The 25,555-nt window shown below is 32.1% G+C and overlaps 1 protein-coding gene across 2 annotated transcripts in view; it reads left to right on the top strand.

Annotated features, from left to right (window-relative positions):
- LOC119632368 (cysteine-rich motor neuron 1 protein) overlaps positions 1-25,555 on the top strand; it is a 103,275-nt gene that overhangs the window by 7,940 nt on the left and 69,780 nt on the right. The window contains exon 1 of one of the 2 annotated variants that reach the window (XM_038025234.1): positions 13,153-14,484. The exons of the other annotated variant lie outside the window; for it this stretch is intronic. The gene's annotated coding sequence lies outside the window, so the exon portion shown is untranslated. Of the gene's footprint in view, positions 1-13,152; positions 14,485-25,555 lie in introns of those variants that run through there. 2 annotated transcript variants of the gene reach the window in all.

The raw sequence follows: 25,555 nt of genomic DNA on the forward strand, positions 1-25,555 counted from the left end.
TTATTTATTTATTTTTTTAATTGTTACTTATTTTACTCTCGGCATTTTACGGGTGCTTTAAAAACTAAACTATAATATAACAAATGATAAAGTAGGTGCACATGGACATGCACATGCACACAAAACAAGAAGGCGAATGTTAATTAAGTAAAATCGATAGCTGGTATTCAACAACAGACCGTAACTATATCGAGAGTGTATACACAAACTTATTTACACACTTAACGTTAGTTTTAAACTGTTCGTGTGTAAAAATAAACTTATGCCTTAAGTTAGTAGAAAACGAAACTTGAAAAAAAAAAAATAAATAAATAAATAATTAAATAAATAAAATAAAGTAGAAAAGAAAAGAAATTTAATAAGAAGAAATTAAATTGAATTGGAAAGGGACTAAAACATTAAAGGCAGCGCATAGAATGGATATATATATATATATATATATATATAGAGAGAGAACAATTGTAAGCACGATGAATAGGAAACGTAATAAAACTATTCAGACACATATGCCATCCGAACATGTTCTATTATCAGCAACTAATTTATCTTTTTGCACCGAACTGCACATACAACTAAACATTTCTGCAACAATATAAAAGAAAAGCTTAAATAAACTTCTAAACGATAAAAATGGTGTTAAAATATTACAATTACAGTAGTAGTTACAATTACTATAAATATCGTAGTGTGCAAGTAATGAGTATATATAAAACTGTATGTATGTTCTTTCTTTTTTCCTTAAAACGATTACTGTTGAGCTTATTTGCTCCAATGAGTTAACTAAATTGCTTAAAGAGTGCAACCGAGCGTCATTAAAAAATGTTATTAATTAAATGTTAATTAAATTAATCCGTAAAAATTGATAACAACTCTCTTTGTCGTTATTTAAACAAAACATACCTGAACGGCGACATTTCGTTTGTCTATCTACGACTGTATGACTTTACGACAATTTCTTACATTTTAATGTTTAAGCAAATAATGAAAGGTATAGCCAGTCAGCTTATTTTAGGAATGACTAGAACTCACTAATTTCGAATGCTTTGCGTATATGTCAATTTTTAAATTTCAAATTTTTATTTATAGATTTTCAAACTTGGCTTGCAATCTTTAAGTAAAATCATGTATGTCATGTCTCATATCTCAATGTTTAGAAACTTCTAACGCGGAAAGAACGAATTTACATGACTGAATCAAATATTTGCAAAATGGAAGCAATTGATGCAAATTTTTAAGTGCTATAAACAGAATGACTAAGCAAATATGCTCGTGCACTTCGATGATAGGCATTGCAAGTAAAAAAAATTTTATATATATAGTAAATGCCTATAAATATTGCAAAAATATTTCATCAATTTAATGAAGGCATGAACAATGAACTCACGTTTATATGTTATATTTTTATGAAATTTTGATTCACGAACATAGATCAAATTCTAACGTATTTTTCGGGTTTTTACCAAACGACAGTATGTTTGTCATCAAGTGTCGCCCGCTTACTAATACAATTGACCGATCTCAATCAAGAATATATATTATGTTTCAAGTGTGTATCTAATTTTGAATTCGAGTACGATATGAAACGATTGACGGACGAGACGACAGATAAATAGATGGCAACGAACGAACCAAAGGATAAACGAACGGTTGAACGGACGGAAGAATATATAAAATAAATAATGGATGCGTGACAGTTCAATTTGAAATTTATGCAGCCTTATTTAAAACTTCTTTATTTATATTGTATTTTTACAAACAACTAAGGCTACTAAGTAGAGTAAAGGATAGAATTAAAGAAGAATACGATTGAGAGATCGATTAAATTGTTAATCGGAAAATTGATATTGCGTTGCATAATTAATTTTTTTTAAATATTTTCCAAATATATTGTGGACAAGAGTTCATGCGAGCCATATATATGATTTTCTCCTATATATATATATATATATATATATATATGACCTATGTTTAAAACCATGAAAAATTATCACAAACAAGCTGAACACTAAAAAATATTCGTTAAACATAAGTTTTTTGACCGCATAAATCGATATATAATGAAGTGATTTTGCCACAACATTTTTGTCTCACAAAAAAATTTATATTTATTTACATAAACTTTCTTACAAAACCTAATAGACTGCAAAGTGACTGACTTAACGATTGACGGGAGAGATATGCGTCCGTAAAGCAAAACTGCCTGACAACATAGAAGGCGGAGGCTATCTTCGATAATTCGAACTAAATTTATTGTGTTTAGGACGAGTATTTTATACGACAGAAGCGCCACTACAAATTTTGTATCTGTTTTATAAATGCTGCGTAGATTTTGTCGAAAGTTATTCATTGTAAAGACGCACGTAAGACGTATCGTCACAGTTTCTCATAAGTGCTCTACAAAATGATTGCGTTGTGCGTGGTGTACAAAACAGCTAGCCTGCGCTGGTAAAGGAGAATCATATGGTTAGAGAAAGGAAGAGAGCGAGAGAGAGAGAGAGAGAATGCTCGTTTACATAAACGTAATAATGTGAAAAACTTTGTAAAAGCGATTTTTTAAAGAAAAAAAAAAAAAAAAAAAAGAAAACTAATTTAGTTTCATTGAAGTTTTCCTTGTGGAAAGCCACGCCTGCAGAGATCTTAAAAATTTGCCAAAATTTGTGCTGAAGCACAACGCAACACAAGTTATGTGTTCATCCACATCAAAAACACATACAATCACATTTATTTTGGCATTAAGTGCGCCACGCAATTAATGTGTTTTAGCACTTTATTCTGTTCAAATTGAAAGCATTACGGTATTGTGGTTTCAAGTTTGGGATTTCAAAATAACTTCCATTTACGGAATTACTGAAAATGTTTCAGATAAAATGCGACATATTGTCTCAAGAATGCAAGCATATACATGGACGGTATACTAGGGCACATGTGGGGAAAAAAAACAAAATGACTTCTGAAGACGTGTCATCATTGAACGACCATTTGGCATTATATTCTTCTTCTTATTAGTGGATTATAAGCATTATTATTATTATTATTATTAATTTAGCCAGAGAATAAAAATCCGAGACTAAATTCCACCACACTTGAGATTTGAACCCGCTACCATTGCAACTGGTGGTCGAGACTCATTGCGTGCTCGGCCACTCAGGAGAATTATTAATTGTGTTAATTATTTTTATTATACATATATATATATTTTATTGTATATATATATATGTATTATTCTCGAGCAGAAAGAAAAAGCTGAAAAGTTTTTGTAGAAGGCCGGAATAATTTTAAAGTTTGCCTCGGTCGTAGGATCAACTGATACTTCAAAGCAACCGACAATCATCTCATCTTTCCTTAGTTCACGATCATATGCTGAGTACCAAACCTCTGCCGAATGAAATTTACCTATCAAATCTCAATATCGATAAAATCTGATCAATTCTGATCAGTCCGCAATTAACAAGACAACCGCGTTTAGTAAAGTAAGTAAAGTAAGCTGGACGTGAAACTATAGCTTTTAGTTGGTAGTATTAATTACATAAAAGTCCTCGTATAACACGATTAATTTGTATCGCGGTGTATTGAAACAATATATACTAAGATATAATATATATAACATAATTTAAACTGAAACGTAATAGAAATCAAGGCAATGTGCGCGTTGTTACATCGAAAACAAGTCTTAAAGTGTTTATGAAAAACTATAAAATTCCATATTAAAGATGAAATACGGAAATTAAGATAAGAATATTCAAAAAATAATAATGACAATGGCAAAATTAATGACTTGATATGGTTGATAAGTGCCCTGTTGTAGGAGGAACGTCAGCGAATGTAGAAAATATATATATATATATTTTTTTTTTCATGAGTTTTTATTTAAGTCAATTAAGAGATCAAGATAAATTTTGTTTAAGATAATATAACAAAATTTGAATATGTAACGAAATTGATTTTTCCCAAAACCAAGCTCCAAGTTTTTATATATAAACTATTATAAAAGCGATTTTCCGCTCATTAGTTCACATTAGTAAAAAAAATTTTTTTTATATTTTACTTTATATAATTTAATATATATATATTTTTTAGTTTATTACAATTCCGCCTGCTACTTCCTCCCTAAGCCCTTTTATTTTGACGGGATTGCTAAGAAAAGAATAATTAATTTACCGCTTTGTAGCGCCCGCTATTTCGAATATATAGAAAATTTGTTTGTATGTGCAAAATATCAGCACGATCGTACGACATGCAAGAAATTTTGGCGGCTACTGTTTTGTACATCCAGTGAAGTTTACTTAGACCGCATTATACTGTCATCGAGTTTAAAGGTGTGTGGAAAAAATTTCAGAATGATTGGATGTGTGCAAGTCGATTGAAAATTTCCCTGCTGACTGAGGAATGCAATTTAAGTGACAGCTTACAATGAATAATGAAATATACGATGGGTTATTATATCTTTGCTCGATCAACGAATATCATTCTTGATCATCGGTTACAATCGAAACGAAATGCACTGTCTACCTTCATTCTTAGATTTTCAAATATTTCTATGCAATAATTTCACATACACTTTTTCCCTCGATGTTTATACAAACATTTAGGTAATTAATATAATTTAAAGCTATATACGTACGATCGGTCCAATATTTAATATATCATGTACATGCGTAAAAATGAATATGGCACGCAATACAATTTGCTCAGTTTTTCGGTTCTAGGTAGACGTGTGCTCACCAATCAGGCATATGCACAAGCAATTCGACGCCGGCTATCGAGAATTGATGATATATTAACGCTGTTAATTTGCTTGTCACTCTTGTCAGAAGTAAGCCTTTGCGATCCAATAAAGTAAAAAATTTCTTTCACTGGCTTTGGACTCGTTATTAATTTAATTAACAAAAAATTCGCCTTTTTTTTTTTTTTTTTTTGTTCATGCAATTATTGCGTATCAGTTAATCTTCTTGCACAAACGTAATAAGGTCGATATAAAAAAACTTGACAAGGTTTATAGAAGAATTATGAATCGGACCAAGTGAACATTATTTAGCGAAAATTTTCACTGGAAAGGCCGTATATGGACAAAAAAAATTTTTCTTTTTATTTTATTTATTTATTTATTTAGTTTTGAATAATTAATAGGTAATGTTTCTATTGTTCATAGTTGAAATTTCCTTCCCACACAGGCCAATCAGTCATACATAATTCGGCTAATACGAAATGCGCTTAATTACTTTAATGTGTTATTAGTTAGTTAGCAGGCATTTATTTATGGGTTTTAAGCTATTGTGCATTAAGCAAAAATATTTGTTATACATTGTTAATAAAATAATTTCGAATTTTTTTGGTCGCTTCATTTGCCTGATTTGAAAAGAAAAAATTATCATTCGATTTGAACAGGTAACGGAATTATTATCAATTATTTCGCATTTACATATATTCAATAAAAAGTCTCATATAACGTAATTCTTTCTATTTTTAAAAGCGACTTAATTAACATAATTTATAATGTAAAAAAAAAGTAGCGAAATTGAAGATTGATTAGAACGGTACAATGTGTTGGTGTGGTAGTGTGGTATTGCTCTTATTATTACTTTTTAATTTACTATTTAATTAAATATGCCGAACATAACTTAACCTTACACGCATTTGATGTACACAAGCGCTTCTTGCATAATTTAATAATAAAAAAAAAAAAAAAGCCAATGAAGACAACTTTTAAAACTGCTTAACATTCCCTTAAAGCGGCTTATCGTTTGATTACAAGTTGGTTTCACGTTATTCTGCTTTACGTGCTTATGCATAACTTTTTTTAATCACCCTATCCAAGAATGAAGGTATAGCAGTTTTATTATATCATCTGGTAAGCGACCTTCATTAAATCTCATCTTCAATCAATATTTTGTCTTGCTTCCCCTCCGTTTTATCTATGCCACATATCTCGAACATATTTCAATCTTGCAAAAGACGCCACAAACTTCAAGTTTCAACGGAGCTTAGTTCTGTTTTATAACTTCTTCATTCTTCATTCCGCATTTCTATGTCTCAACGAAACAGGATCACTATGACGCGTACTTACCTATTTAATCTGTTTGCTTAAGTGACAGCTAGCTGCGTAAGACTGAAGATAAGTTCGGTTAAACAATTTGGATAATTTATAAACATTGGTAACGAACATCCTGTTTTGTGATTGAATGATAAAACTGCCGAAATTGAAATGTAATAGCTAAGACTATTATATTCATTCGTTTGTGATCGAATCTTTGACATCGATTACCTTTAACTTAAAAAGCATTGGAAAAAAAAAAACGAACAAAATTTCTTTTAGTACTCGGGCTGATTTTTTCCATTGCATGCAGAAAGTGCGCAAAAATCTTTATTTTGCATGTGTTTTTGTTTTTTTTCTTGCTCTCAGTGTGTGTGTTGCGATCTTGGACCGGTTTGACTTGACATCAACACTAACCTGTATGCAAGAACTTGCAAGGTTTTTGCCAAATTCGAAGAGGTTATCTTCATTTTTACCACAGACTTTATACAGACGGACAGATGGACAGACAGACGGGCCGACTGATAGACTGACAGACAGACATTCATATGCTGTTGGTATTGTTACAATCGCATTAACTGAAACAAAAACGTGTTATCTGTTTTTTTATTTAACATCCGCCGATCAGATGGTCAGGTCAAACTGTCTTTAAGACTTTGTAAGAATTGAAAGACAGAAGAAATTTAATGAACGAACTATTTCTATATCAATATGTGAAATAGTTTAATGAATATCCATCTAATATTTCTTTCGCACATTTTTTTATCGAACTCACTTTAATTTCCGAAAGTGACAATTGTGTCATTTGCCGGCATTTTACAGATAACGATAAGCTTTGCTATTTTCACAACTCACTAGTTTCCCATGGTGGGTGTTCTTTACTTCTCTTGCATTATAATTCTTTTAAAGCGTATTCAAGGCACAAACTATTTTACCTTTGTATCTATTAGACGATCGACTTGAATTGTCACCTGCTGATCATTTTTGTGTACATATGCCTTCATGTTTCTATTCTTGATTGTTTCGGAGCTTAGGCATTTCTTTGACATAATACATAATATTGTATTTCAACACATTATGTCAGTCATGGTTGCGTAAATTCTGTTGTGAGCATCGGGTCTAAAGCACACAACGCATATATATTTACCTAATACGGTTGGCAATCATACATATACAGAGAGACATTTGCAGAGCATTTCCCAGTGCTCGTTTCGTACCAATAAGATTAAAAAAAAAAAAAGAACACACAAGTAAGAGAATGCTCAACATGCTCACTTTAGAACTAATTTGCAATTCCCAGTTCATTGTTAGCATTGCTTATTGCTTATTGATGCACTCGTGATTTTTGGGCAAAGCAACTGCGAATGTGCGAATTTTCGATCGCCTCTTTTAATTTTTTTAATGTAATAAATCAGATAACAGATAGACCTGCTAACAGAATTAGACCTATAGTGAATACACAGTTTTAATGGAGGATCTACTGATTATTGCGGGATGTTGCAGACGAAAGAATAAGCTTGGCATACCACATTCTTCGGCTGTGGTTATAAAAAAGAAATACAGGACAGTGAAACAGTTGAGTAAATTGTCTTACACGCTTTTAATTGCGGCGGCCCGTAAAAATAAATTCACTATAATTGACAATTATACGGGAAATCGTAAATGCTTTATTTAATTATAAAATTAATACCCATTGTTGATGGGCGGCCGCTGCGGTCTTCATCTTTCAAGTCAACATTGTCAGCTCAAGTTTCTTAAATCAATTTCGGGCGTTTTTTAATACATAGTACCACTCCCATAAATGGTGCAAATATCGTCTACAGTGTCCTTTGCACTACTAACGTTTTTAAAGCAAATGCTTCTTTGGCTATCCATATTGAACGCCGTAGAAAAAGATTTTAAAAGAGACAATCTCCAACGAAACGTACTTTGGAAGAACTCCGAGACGACGCAAGTCGAGCACATAGACGAACAATAGATAAGCCTGCATATTTGAGAACTTTGAGAACGACTAGAGGTCGTACATACCGTGGCGAGGAAAAAACTTATGGAACTGCAATAGATGTGGAAATGGAAGTAGCACAATAGATGGCCCGACCGCGATGTATCCGTGCACGGAGGATCTGCCAGTTCGCTATGTGCAGCGCGGTGGCTAGGTGCAGCGTGGTCGATATGAGCAGCGCAACCTCTTGTGCAGTGGCTCTAGTCGTTAACATGACTAAAAGTTGGAGATAAATTTGTAATACATAGTCCTTGATAGAATGATAAAATGTTCTCGAGTCAAAGTGAAAATAGGAATGGAAGATTTTAAAGGGTTACAGTAATTAATTTATATTTCAAATAAAATTTAAATTAAAATAAGTAAAAACATTATAGTGGGAGATGGCCAATCATTAAATAAAGCTTCCGAAAGGTCCGATCCGAACCCATTCCTCAAATCAAGAATGGTTTTCTTTAAGTAGAAAACTATTATGAAAACTAATGCCAGACTTTTTCTACTAATGAAACTAGTGAGTGATGAACGACTGAAATACGACAATGATCAATTCATGAATATTAGCAATAGTTAAAATGCTGAATTGTCATTGTTCCTAAGACCATGTTGAAAGCAACGAACGTAACACTTTGCGTTAATTTTTCAGGAAACTTAAAGCTTTGATTTTCGGCAAAATTTTGTAACAAAATTATATTTGCAAATGAAAGCTTTCCAAAAATTGTTGTAACGCCTTCAGCCTCCCAACTGTTAGCCAATTTTTCCTTCGACGCTAAGACTACCGATATTTGAAATACACGCGCTAAATCCTGCCCAGTCATAGGTATAATAAAGCAGCTACTTTTGATCCCGCTTGCCTCAGCTACAAATGATTTTTATTTCACTAAATAGGGTTTTTTGGGGGGAAATTGTGGTAACCCAATCATGCCGAAATGTTTGGAATTTTTTGTTGCTGTTATTATAACTGAAATGAACTCTCATCTATTTGCTTGATAATTATAAAAAAATCTATCTATCTAGAAACGCTTTTCGATTGTTGTATACTTCGTTTCTTGATATTTGGGCTTAGGAGCTGCTGTAGCAAACGCTACACTTTCTTATGTTCTTACATCTTACATCATTCAGTTTATGCGGATTCATGCAATTTCCAGAGCGATTGGAAATAGATTCGATTTTTAGTACACTATCGATTCAAAATTGTTAACTAAATCTTTCTAAGCCTTTTTATTCGTCTGCTAACGTGTCACTTATTTAGATTTTCTCATAAAAAGTAAACTTTTACATGACGACATATACATTTTTTAACGAGTATATAAATTGTGGTTAATTTGGTCAAAGTCGACTCAAGCCTTGCCCTGCCTCCCATATTAGATGTGTTCGCAAAGTTATCTTTAGAAAATAAAAATTTCAAATTTTTATTAAATTCTTAACTTTACACGGTAGTAGACGAAATACCTGTTTGTCATTGACTTACTTATTTGATAAGGATTGAATTTATAATTAAGTAATAAGCTATCTTAACAGGCGCGCTCATAACTCTAAAAAAATACGGCATTCAATCACTTTTGTTTTGCAGTACCCGGCTGAAAGCGTTAAAGACTCAGAAATGCCAAAGGTCTCGTCTCGACAGTAAAATGTATAGAAAAAAGAAAAAAAATGGGCAGCCAAAAGCCCAGCCAATATTATTGAGTGTCGAATTTTAATTCTTTTTTCCAAATGTCTGCGATACCTAGCAACACGATTAAGCGACACTACAATGTGTATGTTTTCTTGCTCAGTAACATATTATGAGACGATCTAGGCATGTCCGCCCATGCCGTTTATCCGTTTATCCCAATTGAGCAACTTTAGATGTCGGCTGCAAATTTTTTAAAATCGTTGGGAGTCATTGCAAGGCGATGAAATCGCTCAAAGGTTTCGTCTACGGTACAATATGAATCGAAATTACTTTTGTTTTCAAAAGCAACAAGTAAGAGAATTATATTCGGCCGACATTGAAATTTTTCTATTTTCTATCTTTACCTTAAAAAAAAATAACTAACTAACTAAGCTATGTTTATGATGAGCGTGGCTAAGTTTTTCCATTATTCAGGAAACACGTATTGTAATTTATGAGTAATGAATAAAAACCCAAGAAATCACTAATGTCCTCATCTTAACCCACACTAAAATTGTGTATTTGGATCAATTTCGCCCATTTTTTGCCGAACTTGAGGCTGATTATTGTTTTAGCTAAGAGAATATTTACGACAGGCAAACACACGGATAACGGAAACTTAAATCGATTCAAAAATTGGCATAACTCAGGAATGTATCCGCACGAGTAGCCGAGTTCTTCAAGTCTTTGTCCGCGAGTTCAAATCTTAGTGTGGCCCAGTTTATTTTGGTCGTAGCTATAGTGAACGCTTAATGGGTCCAGGCGTAACACTTCTCGATTGAGCACACTTCTAGGCTTTTTTCACCTTTTTCTGACTTTGGCCGTGTTACATTAACAAAGGACATCCTCTGTATGATTACTTGGATTAAAAAAGATACACTTTGTAGAGTCTCTGAAGATGCCAATGAATGAACGATGAATATACCAACAACCTGCGGCGGTAGAGATAAGAGAACTCTGGGACTCTTGCTCATTTGTCGCAAAGTACAAAAGGCATAATGTTAAAAATTTCCACGCATCTTCTCCGCTATATGCATTAAAGTGGGAAAGATCGACTGTACTCACCCATTATTAGGCAATATCCAAAATTTATTTATTTATTTTGTTTTTTTTTTAATTCTTTTCAAAAATGGATAGTGGATATATAAGATTCGATCATGGCGGAATACAATTTTCTTATTTATTTGGTGTTAGAAAAGTGTTGAGCAATACAATGAAATCTTGGGAATATTTAGTTGACAGTAGTTTAAGACGAATTTCGTAAACGATAATAGAATAACTTGAGTGTTTGCAAGACTAAAAAGTTTTCTAGGCATTGACGATGTAATAAACGAAAGCAGATGGACTGTGCTAATATGCTAATAACAACAACGTATATTTACATATTTTATATTAGAGAGTTTTAAAAGCATTTGCTCATGAGTTGATTTTTCTAATCGCTTTTAAAAAATAAGCAATGTACAAGAGGTCTGTTTCAATTTTATCAAATTTATTTAGCAATAACATCAATAATTTGAGTGAGAAATATATAAAAAAATTTTAATTTACCACTAAGCTGAAATAGCTCTTTTTCATTTTTATTTATAATCTTTATAGCTTTTTACGACTGAATGTCTAACGTATGCACACACGCATATATATGCATATGGCTATATATGCGTGTATTTATATTAAAACAATATGTTAAAAATTGAAAAAAAAATTGTTAGTATAAATGCCCATATAGTTGAATGAGTGTGCGTTAAAGCTGTTAACACATACAAAAGAAAATTTATAAGTATAAAAACTATAGAATAAGAGCACGTTCAGCTCAATTAATATGCCTGATAGCTTGTCGTTGTTGTTATTGCTTTCGCACAAATAAAACATTTCGTGTTCATAATATTTGACTTCAGTGTATTCAAAAAAAGGGAAAACTAAATCCTAATTGTCAAAAAAAAAAAATAAATAAAAAAAAGAGGCAGCAAAAATGGGAAAAATTTCTAGGTCGAATCCGTAACGCTCATCACACCAAAAGGTTTATTACAAACAAAACGCACATTGTCATCCAGTTGACTTCATTAACCCATATATATATATTGTAATACAATCGATTTGTTTACACATCTGTTTAAACAACCAGTATTACACAAATGGTATGCCAATGCAAATAGCAAGCAGTTAAGCATTTCTAATTTGATTTGGATTTCATACTATCCGAAAGTGTACTGGAGGGCATATAAAAATAATAAACACATACACACATACAATTTTAATTTAATGTTTCATTGAGAAATTAATGTTTCAAACTTTCTCACATATAACGTAGTAAAGGACCGATTACAAACTCGCTTAAATATATTGCATGCTTCGTATAACGGTTACCGTTGTTATTATATATTAGGTTAGGTGATTCTTATATTCATCACGAGAAGATTCTATTAAACTTGTCGATGATTTCTAAAGTGTAGAACGATGCAAGGGTAGCCGAGTAAGTAAGAGTCGTGATTAACAAGTCCGTATTCGCGGGTTCAAATCTCAGTGGGGTAGAGTTTAGGTTGGTCGTAGCTATATTCATTCCCCCGAGTATTTGGCCAAAAAAAAAAAAAAGAAAAAAAAAGCAAAACCATTCCAGCTCTATGTACGAGTACGCTCTCTATTACGCTATGTATATCAACTTGTTTGTAATTGGTAAAACACCACCTTCAGTTTCTTCATTTTAAATGTATTATCGCTTAAGGCTTTACATAGAAAATTTAATTGAATTTTACATATGCCTCTTTAAAAATTCCAACCGCAAGCCTTAAACAACGCTGGCCACTAGCTATGTATCTTATAGGTAGGTAACTAGTTCTCATTTGAAAGGCCTGCCTTGAGAAAAATTCGATTGAGAGTTATGTACGGCTTTCGTTATTCGAAATTAAACTCAAAAAAATAATGGGAAAATAAAGGGTTTGCTTAAAATGATACAATCAATGCACAAAATCATACACAGATAAAATTGTGTAAAATTTTTGACGAAATAATATGAAATGAAATAATTTCATATGATTCATACAATTTCATATTTTCATTGCTTACGAATACTTTCAATTAATTTATTATTATGAAGAATACATAATAGAATTGCGGGTCAACCATAGTTTTGCATTATATAAATAAAAGTCAACTTTTTATTATTATTATTATTACTATAAATTTAGCCAGAGAATAAATTCTAAGACTAAAGTTTTAAAGCACTATCATCTAGGGCTATTGGCTTTTTAATTTTCATAAAACATCTTAAAGCGGATTTATTGCTTACATATTTTTATTTCACTACAATTAAATTTGAATGCGAAAAAGATATGCCGGTTTATATTGCCTCAGTTACTCGCCTCAACTGGGAGGCCTCTAGCGAAACGTTGACACCGTCGCCAAGATAAGATACCTTAACCTGGGAAATCAATTGACAAAACACAATTGAAGTAAAAAGCAAAAAAAAAAAAAAATAATAAATAAATAAATAAATAAATTTACATACCTTTCATAAATTGAAAACTTTTGTTTCGGTTCAGCTATTTTTCTTCGCAATTTATTTAATTTTCAATTCACAGCTGTTTTCTCTTTTAAATGCAACTCTAAACAAGCAATACTAACGCAAAGTGTCATCAATTTTGCTTGCTTCTGACAGTTCTGAGAAAGCGTTTCGCGCATCTCTTGTGCATACCTAAAAAGATTCTACTTTCGACTTATTAACTGAAAACTAATTGACATCATACATAATAGGTGCCCTAATTTTTCGTCGGCAATTAGAAGGCAACCTAACCTGTTATTATCAGTTGGCGTAGTTACCTTCAAAGTATTGTTATTTGCCTTATTATGTTGCTGCGATTGTGTGAAAGTAATCACATATAATATGTGCTTTTGCCAAACAACTGAATGCAAAACCGAAAGCTGACTTTCAGCCAAGTGATTATCCCCACGATTTAAAATATCGTATATTAATTATCTTTATAAACGCGCGATCTTCCCTTTCTCGTGCAGTCACGCATCCAATATTCCTAAGCAATAAAATGTAATCTACTGAAAAAAAAAAAAAATTGTTATTTCTTTTTTTCTTTCAACACCAGCTGGAGACGAAGTTTAAAAACTTGAATTTAGCCCAAACGTAATGTTTCTCGTGCTTGTTTTAAAAATATTTTCTAGAAATGGAATGCCTCATCTCTGTTTTAAATCCTTTACTTTTTCCCCATTTTATCTGCTATGTGTAAATGTTGTGCATTTTCTGTAACTTACTATGGCTTGGCGGTTGTCAGAAAAATTCAGTTTCTCTCTTATTTTAATTTTTTGTTTGTTTTTTGTCTTTTTCGTTTTTCTCTTTTTGCTATCAGTTTGTTAGTCTATTCACAGTTCGAACTAGTTTAGCATTCTTTTGTTTTCACTTAACTTTAACTATATTTTTATTTTTCCATTGTAGCTGTTTTTGTGGTTTCTACTTTGTTAACATCTTGAAACAGTTAAGTGTCATGTTCACAGACACGTATACTGTTTAAGATAGTAACGGTTAACGGTTTTGCTGGCAGAAGCACCAACTGTGTGATCGTTCCCGTTTTAAATAGATTTGTATGCATTCAAGACATCGTCTCAACGTTTTCAAAAGTAAAAATTGAAAACGAAGGCGTAGTAGCTATGAAAAAAAATACCTAGTATTATGACATGGTGTTGAATTCTATCTTAACAGGGAGAAGAAAAATTTCGGAATTTCAGTCCTTTTCGTGTATACAAAGACGAAAGTTGTCACAGCAATTCGAAACTATCGGATTTTCTCCTTCGCTACATCAGGTAAAACATTGACAATTGGTTTACAATTCTGAATGTGCATTACTTTACGGCAAAACGTTGAGGATTTCGTAACGCACAGGAGTATAAATCCAGTTCAGATTATAAACACAACCAGGCAAATACAAAAATGAAACCATTAACACGCTCTCCAACGGTGATAAGCGTCCCAGTATAGCGCTGGAAATTCTTGCAATATTTTCTAAAACAATTTCAAATTTGTATATAGTATACACCCAACACTTTTTTTTACCCAATGGATGGGGTCCTTAGAAAGCCGTGCAAAAAAAATTCGTTAAAAACATTTGCGACATATGCTTAATTTGAGGATGTGTTCCAACAAAATAAAACATCATTTAAGATGAAATAACTTTAACTATTTGCCCAAAAAACCGTGCAAAAAAAGTAACAATGAAATCCGTATCACTTTTTTATAAAATTTAAAACGTACACTTTTATTACAAAAACCAAACTTAAATTACTCTACACTGAGAACAAATAGAACAATAGATTAAAATTTAAAATGGGGAATAAAAAACAAAACTTTTCTTTCGGATTCGTGCTGGAATAAACAATTCGTGTAAAACAGTGTGATTGAGTCAACAGTTACTGGTTGAAATTCTCCTTCGACTGTTCCTGTCTACACAAGTTTCTATAAGACTGTGTCACTATTCGAATTCAAGAGAAATCTGTTTTTTGGGATTCTTGAAAAAAATGTATTGATGAACTATGTTAATTCAAAGTCATGTAAAAAAAAAAACGTGTAAACAGAGAGTTGGGTGTACATCATAGCATCTGAAGCGTAGCCTTGCTGGCTAACGTAAATTTATGATACGTAAATTTGTTTCCTAAGTTTGACCCCAAGCGGGAAGGAAAGTTTTAATATTGATGCAGTGAACTGGGCTAGTGTTACTAATTGAAGCTAAGCCACTGCTGACGCCAATTTTTAACGCCACTATATCAATTCATAAAGTTGATCTTACTGTTAATATGTCCGATAGTATTCCAATAATTCATGTTCCCATTAAGTGACATCATGGTAGTTGAAAGTCAACTTTAAATCTTCTTCTCCACCTAAGACGATTAACATTGACCAATTTTCAACAAAGCCTTGCTTAGAATTTTGTTTGGTAAACACATTTCTTAAATTTTACTGAACATGTGACATGAATGTTGATTTTCTACGAATCACACACCACTCGACTTTTTCTTTGTCAAACCCAAAAAAGAAAAAAAAAAAAAAAATCAATTGGTTTTGGCACAAACACTTCTATGAATATTGTTGTTGTTGCAAACTCTAGAATTCTATTCAAACTATAATTTATAGTTACACTTGCCAACTTCATTATCATCGGTGCTAAATTTCGCTTAACTCACTCCACTTAACCATTTCCTCGAGATGATCCCATAGCAATCTTCATCTATCTGACATTAATAATAATATAGCCGGTCAACAATTTTTTTTATACTCAGTCTCAGATGGAACATTTCCCTGCCGGATGATTGCATTAAAGCTTCATGCTTTGCCAGAACCGTAGTGCATTTTAAACGATTACACATATGATCTTTGACCTTCTTCCTTAACCAAGGAAACCAGTGCGGTCAATTATTTGCATGGAGGAGTGGGATTCCCTGAATTATGCATAGTGTAAAGGTGTAATGTATTTTTTTGCACTTTAGTTTGGTTTTTCAATTGTATAATTTATTTTTTATAATATATTTGATGAATTAGAATGTGTAAGCAACGTATCTGTCGTGTAAGAAGAGAATTAGATGTATACGCAAATGCGCTTCCAGAGTTCATTGCACTAAATTGCCGTAGTAATGTTTATTATATCTTTATATTATAATACTTGTGTACAGCAGCAGTTGTTATTATATGTAATTTTTCTTTCTTTCCTTTTGTGCTTTTCTTTCCACTTGCAGCTATTAGTTTGTCAAATAACTTATATTTTTTTTTTTATTCCTTTTGCTAAACTCCCCATACAAAACGCAAATGTAACGCCGACGCTTTTTGTATCAAATCAAAAGAAGTTTTTTGTAATACAAAAATTTCTTCTTTTTTTTTTTTTTTTTGATTCACCGTAAGATCATGTTCAGGTTTATATATTCTCATCTGTTATTACGCAAATATATGTATATATATGTTTTTAAATGTATTCTCTGTATTCGCTAATGCAGACTTGTTTGATTCAAACACAATTACTTATGCATATAAAAATGCCGTCATATACGTAGCAATGTAAAACTACGTTCCTTTAAATGATACATGCCTTAGCCTTGTTTCGCACTCTTACTCTGGCATTGTCATGGCTCAATTGTCATAAAATTAGTTATTAGGTTTGCTTGTCATTGTTTCTGTCACATTTGTATTAAATTTCGTATTGCAAAGCGAAAGTCACAACAAAACTCTTTAACATAATTTGCCCCAAAACAGCGGAGCATTCGGCAAAACCGACCGAATACAGCAGTGAAAGGTAAATTTTGCATACGTGATTACCCCCCAGAGTTATTAAATTACGAAATGAATGAAAAATGAAAAAAGTACAATTGTGAAATGGAGCAAATTTGAAGGAAATTGTTATCTCTCGAATGTATTGCTAATCTTTTAGATTGCAATCAAATGAGTTTGAGCAATCAACAAAAAATTAATAGAGAAACAAAAAAGTGTTTCTTTTTTTTTTCTATAGGCCTACCTTTGCTTATTTTTCACAAAGTTGCGTAAAAAAATTGGGATTGTTTTTCTGTCGTCTTGTACGTATTTCTTTTTATTTTCTTCTAATCTTTAAAATTTTTCCGCTTATACCGTTGCCCAGCCCTCTACTATTATAATAATAATACGCTCAGTGATCTGCTGAAGAGTACATCGCAAATTATGCGATGTTTTTGGAAGTCTTCACATTTATGTTTAAACGTCAGATAAGATAGTAAGATAATAAGCCCGCTTTTTACGTTGTTGGGCAGAAACGTATGGTCAGTGATCTATCAGTGAATGTGTACGATAATGGTATTAATCGACTGCTAGCTTCTTGCTTTACAATTTTTCGATGTATTTTCGGTTTTATATCACTTTGGAGGTTATCGTATCATTTCACATTTTTCCTTCCGCTCATTCGCTTAAATGCAACTTCCTGTATCTTATCATTTTCCTACACCTATGTACTTAAATTAGTTATCTGACTATACAGGATTGCTAAGCATAATTATAATATCCTTATGGATGAATTCCGTGACGCACAAATCAATCATTTTCTTATTCTACTTACATAAGCTCTTCCGCACATATGTTTCACTTATGCGCATGATTTACAGACTTGGCCAGACTTACCTTGCTTAAACAAAGCAGAGCTAGGCCGAGACAAAGAAGAAGAACAAGCGTTACTTGGCTGAATAGATATCAATTTAATGAAAAGATGTCAGAATGATCAAAACATTTCCAATTAGGGATTCCATAATTAACAATTTTGCTAACATTTGTCTAACTTATTAGAGACCTTGTTTAATTCGTTATGAATTTCCTTGAATTTATTTCATCAATTAATGGATTGCATAGTTCAGCTCACTGCAAGATGATGGCGCGGCAACACCAATGACGACCATGGAATTTCACGGAGATGCAATCAAATGATTTTACTTCAAAATCCGCTCTTTTTTGTCGTAATCGCGACGCACTTATGCCGCCTTTTTAGTACTTTTGCGGCATTTCCAACTGGCGTAGTATCAGTTCATTCTCATTTTTAATGTTAAAATATCAGGCAAACATGATCAATACAAGTACCATACGGCAAAACATCTATAATTAATTAAAATGACAATAGAAATAATTATGAGCGGTAGCAAATTAGAAATTGTTCTTATCTATATAAAGATGTTGTTTACGATGATGATTATCCAAATTTGATCAATTTTTAAATGAAATTTAAATGCTGTTTAATTGAATGTAATTGATGCATTGATGGTGTGTTGCTATCGGCTATTTCTTGTTCCAGAGATGATTAATAATGCACTGAACGTTAATAAAAGCACAATCAACCGCCCTCAAATCTTTATCAGAAGCGACAAAAATTGAAAACACTCTCATTGCATGCCTTGGTTATCACTGTAATGCAAGTGATGATTGAAAACTGTGTTTAACTGCCGCTAATGTCAATTGTTTGGATATGCTACTTGATAAAATTGATATTTTATCAGAGAAATTGCAATTACTATTCTAGTTAACGCTGAACATACAATCATAAACACTTTCCGGTCATAAATAAAATGTCGACAGTTAATTAAACATAATTAATACCATGGAAATAATGCCCTTTTATTAAAACGTAGAAGACGTTATGCAAGAGACGAAAAGTATAGAACATATTAGTGCAGGATTGCTATCACTCTTTTGCGTCGAACTTAACGCAAATATGTGGATTGCATAATTGTGATAAGGTATTTGTAAAAACATACCTTTTTGACGCATTTAATGCAAAACCGCAGGCAAACTCTTCGAGCACTTTTTGATCCTTTTGTCATCAAACAGAATATATAAGCATCAAGGCTGTCTGTGAAAAATCTAACATTCATTTATTTCGCTAACAATCCCACTAACACTTGCACTTGCACTTCATACTCAAAGTACAATGTACAATTGGAGAAGCGACTATATAGATTCAATTATATAGGTTGAATCGCAATATATATGTAGATTCATTTAATAAGTGACCGTTAGACGAAAAATTATTGTACAAAAAGCAATAAGGAACAGTACCAAAAAAATGTTCATTTATTAGATTTGTATTGACAGTGAAAGTTTATCGATCGATTTGCAAACGTAGCCTGTGAAAAGAAATAACGAACTATTCTCGATAATATTTATTATATAAAATTAAGCTTTCAAATTTTAATCAGGAAGGCGGAAAAATTAATTTCAGTAATATTCGTTAAGAACATTCGAAAAAGGGCTTATTGTAATCAATTCCATACTACGGTCACATCTCGTATAAGGTCGCTCACCACTATATGAAATGAAAATCATGCTTAACAAAAATTAATTCAAATATTTTGAAACCTAACGACGTACATTCAAAGTACAAAATTGATGATAAATACAGACGACACATGTATAAAATATATATTCCGATTTAAGTAGTAGAGACTTAAACCTCTTCGTCTGTTTGTCAGTGCGTGTCATATATTGTTGATCGGCATGCTGTTAAAAAAAAAAAGAAGAAAAATTAATTCAACAAAGAAAAATTTCGACATTTTTTCACACATGTAAGGGATCTTTAGTGAAAACTTGATACAAACATCTCTCATGATCATTTGGAAAGGATCGGAAAGATAAAATCGCACGCCCACAATTAGCAAAATATCTTACATATTTTACGAATACGAAACTCTCGTTCATTCTCGTTTCGGGAATGAATGAACAGAAATTGTTTTATTTGATTTCTCTCCTTTTTTTTACGTGCGTGTATCACAGAGTGTTTATTATTTATTATTACTTATTGTTGTTGTTCTCCTTGGGCATAATTAAATAATTTTTGGTGATCTTAAAAATTACTTTTGTTTTGTTATTTTGTAATAAAATTATGCTAATATTTATTTTTCATGTGTGCTACGTGCTCTCAATCCCACTTAATAAACGACCATTGCCATCCAATCCACCATCTTCTCATCATACGTGTAAATATGAGAAGAGCAGAAAAAGCAATCAATAAATGCTGACAAGTGCATCAAACTTGAGGGAAAGCACACTAATTGAATACAAATTTCTCTATTAAAATAAAATATGGAATATAAGCATGAAATCTTATAGTATTTCGTTAAATTTCAATTCAAATTTACAAACTCTCTGACTGACCATAGGAAATGTAAAAAAGACTTTATTCATATTAATTAAAAAGCGATTAAATGTAGCGATAAAGCGATAATAATGCGATAAATGTATACAATTTTTATAATGGTTTTATAAAAAAAACCAAAAAAAATTCTCGTAATGACTATACACTTTTTTTTGTTTTTTTTTTTTTTTTTTGCCAAGTACCACAAGTGCATTGCCATACGAATTGTGAGTAAATCATCCCGAAACCGCGAACACGTTGCTGCGAAATAGGTTCTTATGAATCATCAACGTCATGTCTTCATGATTGCGATAAAAGACTACGTACGATTTCCTTTCCTTCTAGGTTCAGGTCGGAATGTATTTTTCATAAAGTTGGCTTTTCTTTCAAGTTTTCTTGACGCCGACAAACGCGTGGAAACTGGTAATAAACATTTATTATATTTATTATACAAACTTATTCCTATATTTCTCGAAACGAGAATATTTCTACTTATAAGGAAATTGCTGCCCTTGCATTTGTGAGGTGACACCTCATAGAAACCTATTGATGTAGTCATAGCGTTGTGGGACTTTAATTTACCAAAATCGAGTTGGTGTTAGAGCGATAATTTACGTTGTGTGGTCGCCACTTCAATATCCGATAGAACTTACGTGTTTTTCAGCAAATTATTTATCCGACCTGACCTACTTCAATGCAATCGTACTCTTGATTGTCATGGCAGACTGCTCGATTTTTTTTTTTTTTTTTTTGTCTATTTCCCGCTCTACATCTTTTAGTTTACTTGAGACTCCGTGTCATTCAAAAATTTGTTTATCCTTTCATTGCAAGCAGAAAGACCCGTAGTGAATAACTCTTCCGTATTGGACCCCACTTGTTCAAATATAAAAAATAATTTCAATACAGCGAATATTGTATTGTGTCAATCTCATCTTTCTGCTGCTGTAAATGTGGAACCTCTAATATCCTCTATCTAAGATGTATTACATTTACCTACTTCCACATTCGTTCCAATTAGACAACCCTCCTTCGAAGCACTTGCTCGCAATGGTTCAAATATAAAAGAACGTATGACTATTTCATTTAGCTTTTAATGACACATAGGTTCAACTATCTCAACACCCAAGGTAATCGCAGGTACGTTCAAACCTAAATACTTTCTTAATCCTAAATACTTTAATCAATTTGTTAACTCCAAAGGAAAAATGTCTATATAACCCTCCTTCACCTCATTTAATGGCTCCGAGTCCCTAGTTATATTGCAACATCAAATCTCCTTGCTGAATACATCTGACGAAACATTTTCATCGCTGATTCCAATTTAACTGATAAGTGCCCACACCAAAATATAAACACGATTTGTAGGCTTAAGGTCAGTAAAATATAAACAAAAAAAATTGTGCGGCTGACGTGCTGCCATTTATTTCTTCATGTGTATTCAAATTAGCCTCTGACGAGCTATCTAATGTTGCCTCAAAGACTCTTAATCATTCTTTGACGACATTCTTCGGAAGAGAATTGAGAAATGTGGAAGCAGACACCTGCTCGAGAACTATACCGTTACAAATTTCTTAGATTTTAGTAAAACCTTTGACTTAGTTAGTTATAAATTATTGATCTTGAAACTCCAGGCCTGTGTCTTCCCTTTATCTTTATTAAAATAGATAAGCTGTTATCCCCATAACAGATTTTTAAGAATTCAACTTAACTTCATCGCCTCAGATAAATTCTCCGTGACGTCGGATGCCCTTCAAGACAGTTACTTAGGACCGTTTCTGTTTTAAGCTTCTGATTAAGTTCAGCCGTATCTGCATGTTCGTTCTTTCCCATGGCGTCCCAATCGATCCGACCTAGATAATGTGTTCACTAAATTTCATGAAATTACATTTTAAAAAATGTAAAAAAATTTCACAATCAAGACGACGGTCGTTCACCACTGATTATGTCTCCGATTCACATAAATTGAAAAATGTGGATACGTTTATGGACTTGTCGTTTTTATTCGACCAAAGACTACGTTCTAATCCGCGCATTGAGCTCTCTTTAAATAAATGCAAGTCAGCGTTCGCTTTTACGAACAAAGATATAAAATTTCATTGTAACGTTTCGGAAATTTGCGAGATTCAAGCACGATGGACAAACGCAAGATAAACGGACAGATGCACACTAAAGGCGAATATTTCTAAGCCCTTTTCAGCTTGGCATTGGTTCACCCAAAGTTAACATACTCTTGCTATAATTATGTACGTAGGTCAACGTATTTTCATTTTTATCTCACAACTTATTTTATTGTTTATTATAATTTAAACTTTTTCGTTTTTGATATCTATTGTTTATTTGTTTATTTTTCGCAGTTATCTCGTTTTGAAATTCCGTAAGACTTGCTTATCTAGTCTAAACAGAGAAATGTTTGCAAATTCGAAATATCATTTCTTATTACTATTTCAGTTTTTATCTAGAGGCTAAAAAGCTCACGACTCCCTTCACATATCAACTATATTTAGATTAGAAAAGCAAAAAAGACAAGTCTAAAAAAAATAACAATGTTGTCTAAAAGTTTAGGTCGTCTGGAAATGTGTTGCGGTTATTCCCAAATGAAATAAAATAATGTTTTTTAAAATAAGGAATAATCTGTAGAAAGTTGTATATTTGTCGTTTTGTTCAATAATATCTTGCACTTTTTTAAATAATTTCTTTATCCTCATCTCATCAAATTTCTGATCTTTTGCATCAAACAAGAGGTTCTATATATGAATGCACACTATCAACTGAATTGAAAGTTTTGCCTAACAAAAAATTTACCGGAAAACGAAAGAGATAGTAATCTCCGTCGTGGATTCGGTAATACATCTCAACCAAATTCTAATAATTTTTGTCGAATGAGTAAAGAAGTGCGAGGTTTTGCATTGCTGCGATGAAAATCAATATATTTTCGGTTGACCAACTTCGGGCGTTTCTCCTGAAATGCCTCATTCAATTTGATTAGTTGTTCGCAGTACACTTCACATTTAATTGTTTTGTTTCGCGGCAGAAACTCATAATATACAATGCCTTTATACATCCGGCATTCTGATAGCAAAATATTTGTTTTGCGGATATTCGGTTTTGAAGTTGTTCGAGATGGCTCACCGTGTTTTGACCATGATTTAATACAATTCTCTTCAGAAACGTATCGTTTTGATTCCGTTTTAACAGCGTATCGCAGTTCTTTCGGATGAACTAAGTTTTTCTGCAATCTTGCGAATCGCGATGTGTCGATCAGCTTCGATCATAACCTTTACTTGGCTGTCATCAATGGGATTTGGTCTACCAGAACATTGTAAAGATTCCACTGAACAATTGCCAGTACAAAGATTTCCAGGAAAACAGTTGCAACAAGTGCGTTCTGCAACAGCATTATTTCCATACACAGCACATACTTCCCTTTATGCCTCTGTTGCTCTTTTAGCTTTAATAAAAAACTAAAATAAAAATATAAAAAATAAAAAAACAAAACTATGTCTCATATGCTTACTTTGAATTTCAATTTTAAAAAGTATGTCGAACCACTATAACAAAATAAACAAAAGTCAGCTTTACATAGCTATATATACCTTTAACCCTAATTGGTTGTGTAGCAACCTCAGAAAAGTGATCTTTACCTGTGTAGGGAATAACCGTAAGACATTTTCGGACTACCGAATATTTTTGTTAATTAACACCACAACTAATAACAAATACAAATGATAATAGAGAAACGCACAAACACAGTCAAATTTCATATAACGCAATTAATTACTACCGAGTTATATAAAAACCGAGTTATGTGACACTAATTCAACTGAGGGTATGCTTTCCATAAAAGTCGCATTCCGTCGCACATTTAATTTGATCGAGTTATTGAAAATGCACAGCATTTTATCGAGATCGCGTTATAAGAAATTTAGAATTAATAGAACAAAACTTAAATGAATTAGTATTCCGTTAAATAGAATTTCAGTAAAAGCAACGCTTAATTGTCTACTTACTTTCACGGAAATTGTCTAATACCTGGAACTGGGAATAACTTATAAATGTCAACAATAATAATTTCAGCTATCAAATAATTCATCTGTTTCATTTTAGCAGCCCTGTCCCAGTATTCGTCTCGCATTATATTGAACTCGCGTGATTAAAATACAAAAATACACTATACTGTAGTAAAAACATACACTATACTGTAGTACAATAATTTTCAGTACAAAATACACTATGCTGTAGTACAAAAATTTTCAGTACAAAATACACTATACTGTAGTATAGTAAATTTTAGTACAAAATACACTATACTGTAGTACAATAAATTTTAGTACAAAATTCACTGTACAGTGGTACAAAAATTTTCAGTACAAAATACACAATACTGTAGTACAGGGATTTTCAGTACAAAATACTCTATACTACTTTAGACTGTAGTACAAAATTTTTCAGTACAAAAAACACTATACCGTAGTACAATAAATTTTAGTACAAAATTCAATGTACTGTAGTACACTGTAGTATAGTAAATTTTAGTACAAAATACACTATACTGTAGTACAAAAATTTTCAGTACAAAATACACTATACTGTGGTACAGGAGTTTTCAGTACAAAATACACTGTGCTGTAGTACAGGAGTTTTCAGTACAAAATACTCCATACTACACTAGACTGTAGTACAATAATTTTCAGTACAAAATACAATATACCGTAGTATAAAAATTTTCAGTACGAAATGCACTATACCGTAGTACAATAATTTTTAGTACAAAATACACTATACTGTAGTACAGGAGTTTTCAGTACAAAATGCACTATACTGTAGTATAATAAATTTTAGTACGAAATTCACTGTACTGTAGTACACTTTGGTATAGTAAATTTTAGTACAAAATACACTATACTGTAGTACAACGGTTTTTAATACAAAATACACGATACTGTAGTACAATAAACTTTAGTACAAAATTCAATGTACTGTAGTACACGGTAGTATAGTAGATTTTAGTACAAAATACACTATACTGTCGTACAATAAATTTTAGTAGAAAATACACTATACTGTAGTACAAAAATTTTCAGTACAAAATACACAATACTGTAGTACAACAGAATGTAGTACAAAATCCACTGTACTGTAGTACACTGTAGTATAGTAAATTTCAATACAAAACACACTATACTGTAGTACAATAAATTTTAGTACAAAATTCAATGTACTGTAGTACACGGCACACAAAAATTTTCGGT

This window comes from Glossina fuscipes, unplaced genomic scaffold, assembly GCF_014805625.2.
Source record: "Glossina fuscipes isolate IAEA_lab_2018 unplaced genomic scaffold, Yale_Gfus_2 1, whole genome shotgun sequence".
Classification (NCBI taxonomy): domain Eukaryota; kingdom Metazoa; phylum Arthropoda; class Insecta; order Diptera; family Glossinidae; genus Glossina; species Glossina fuscipes.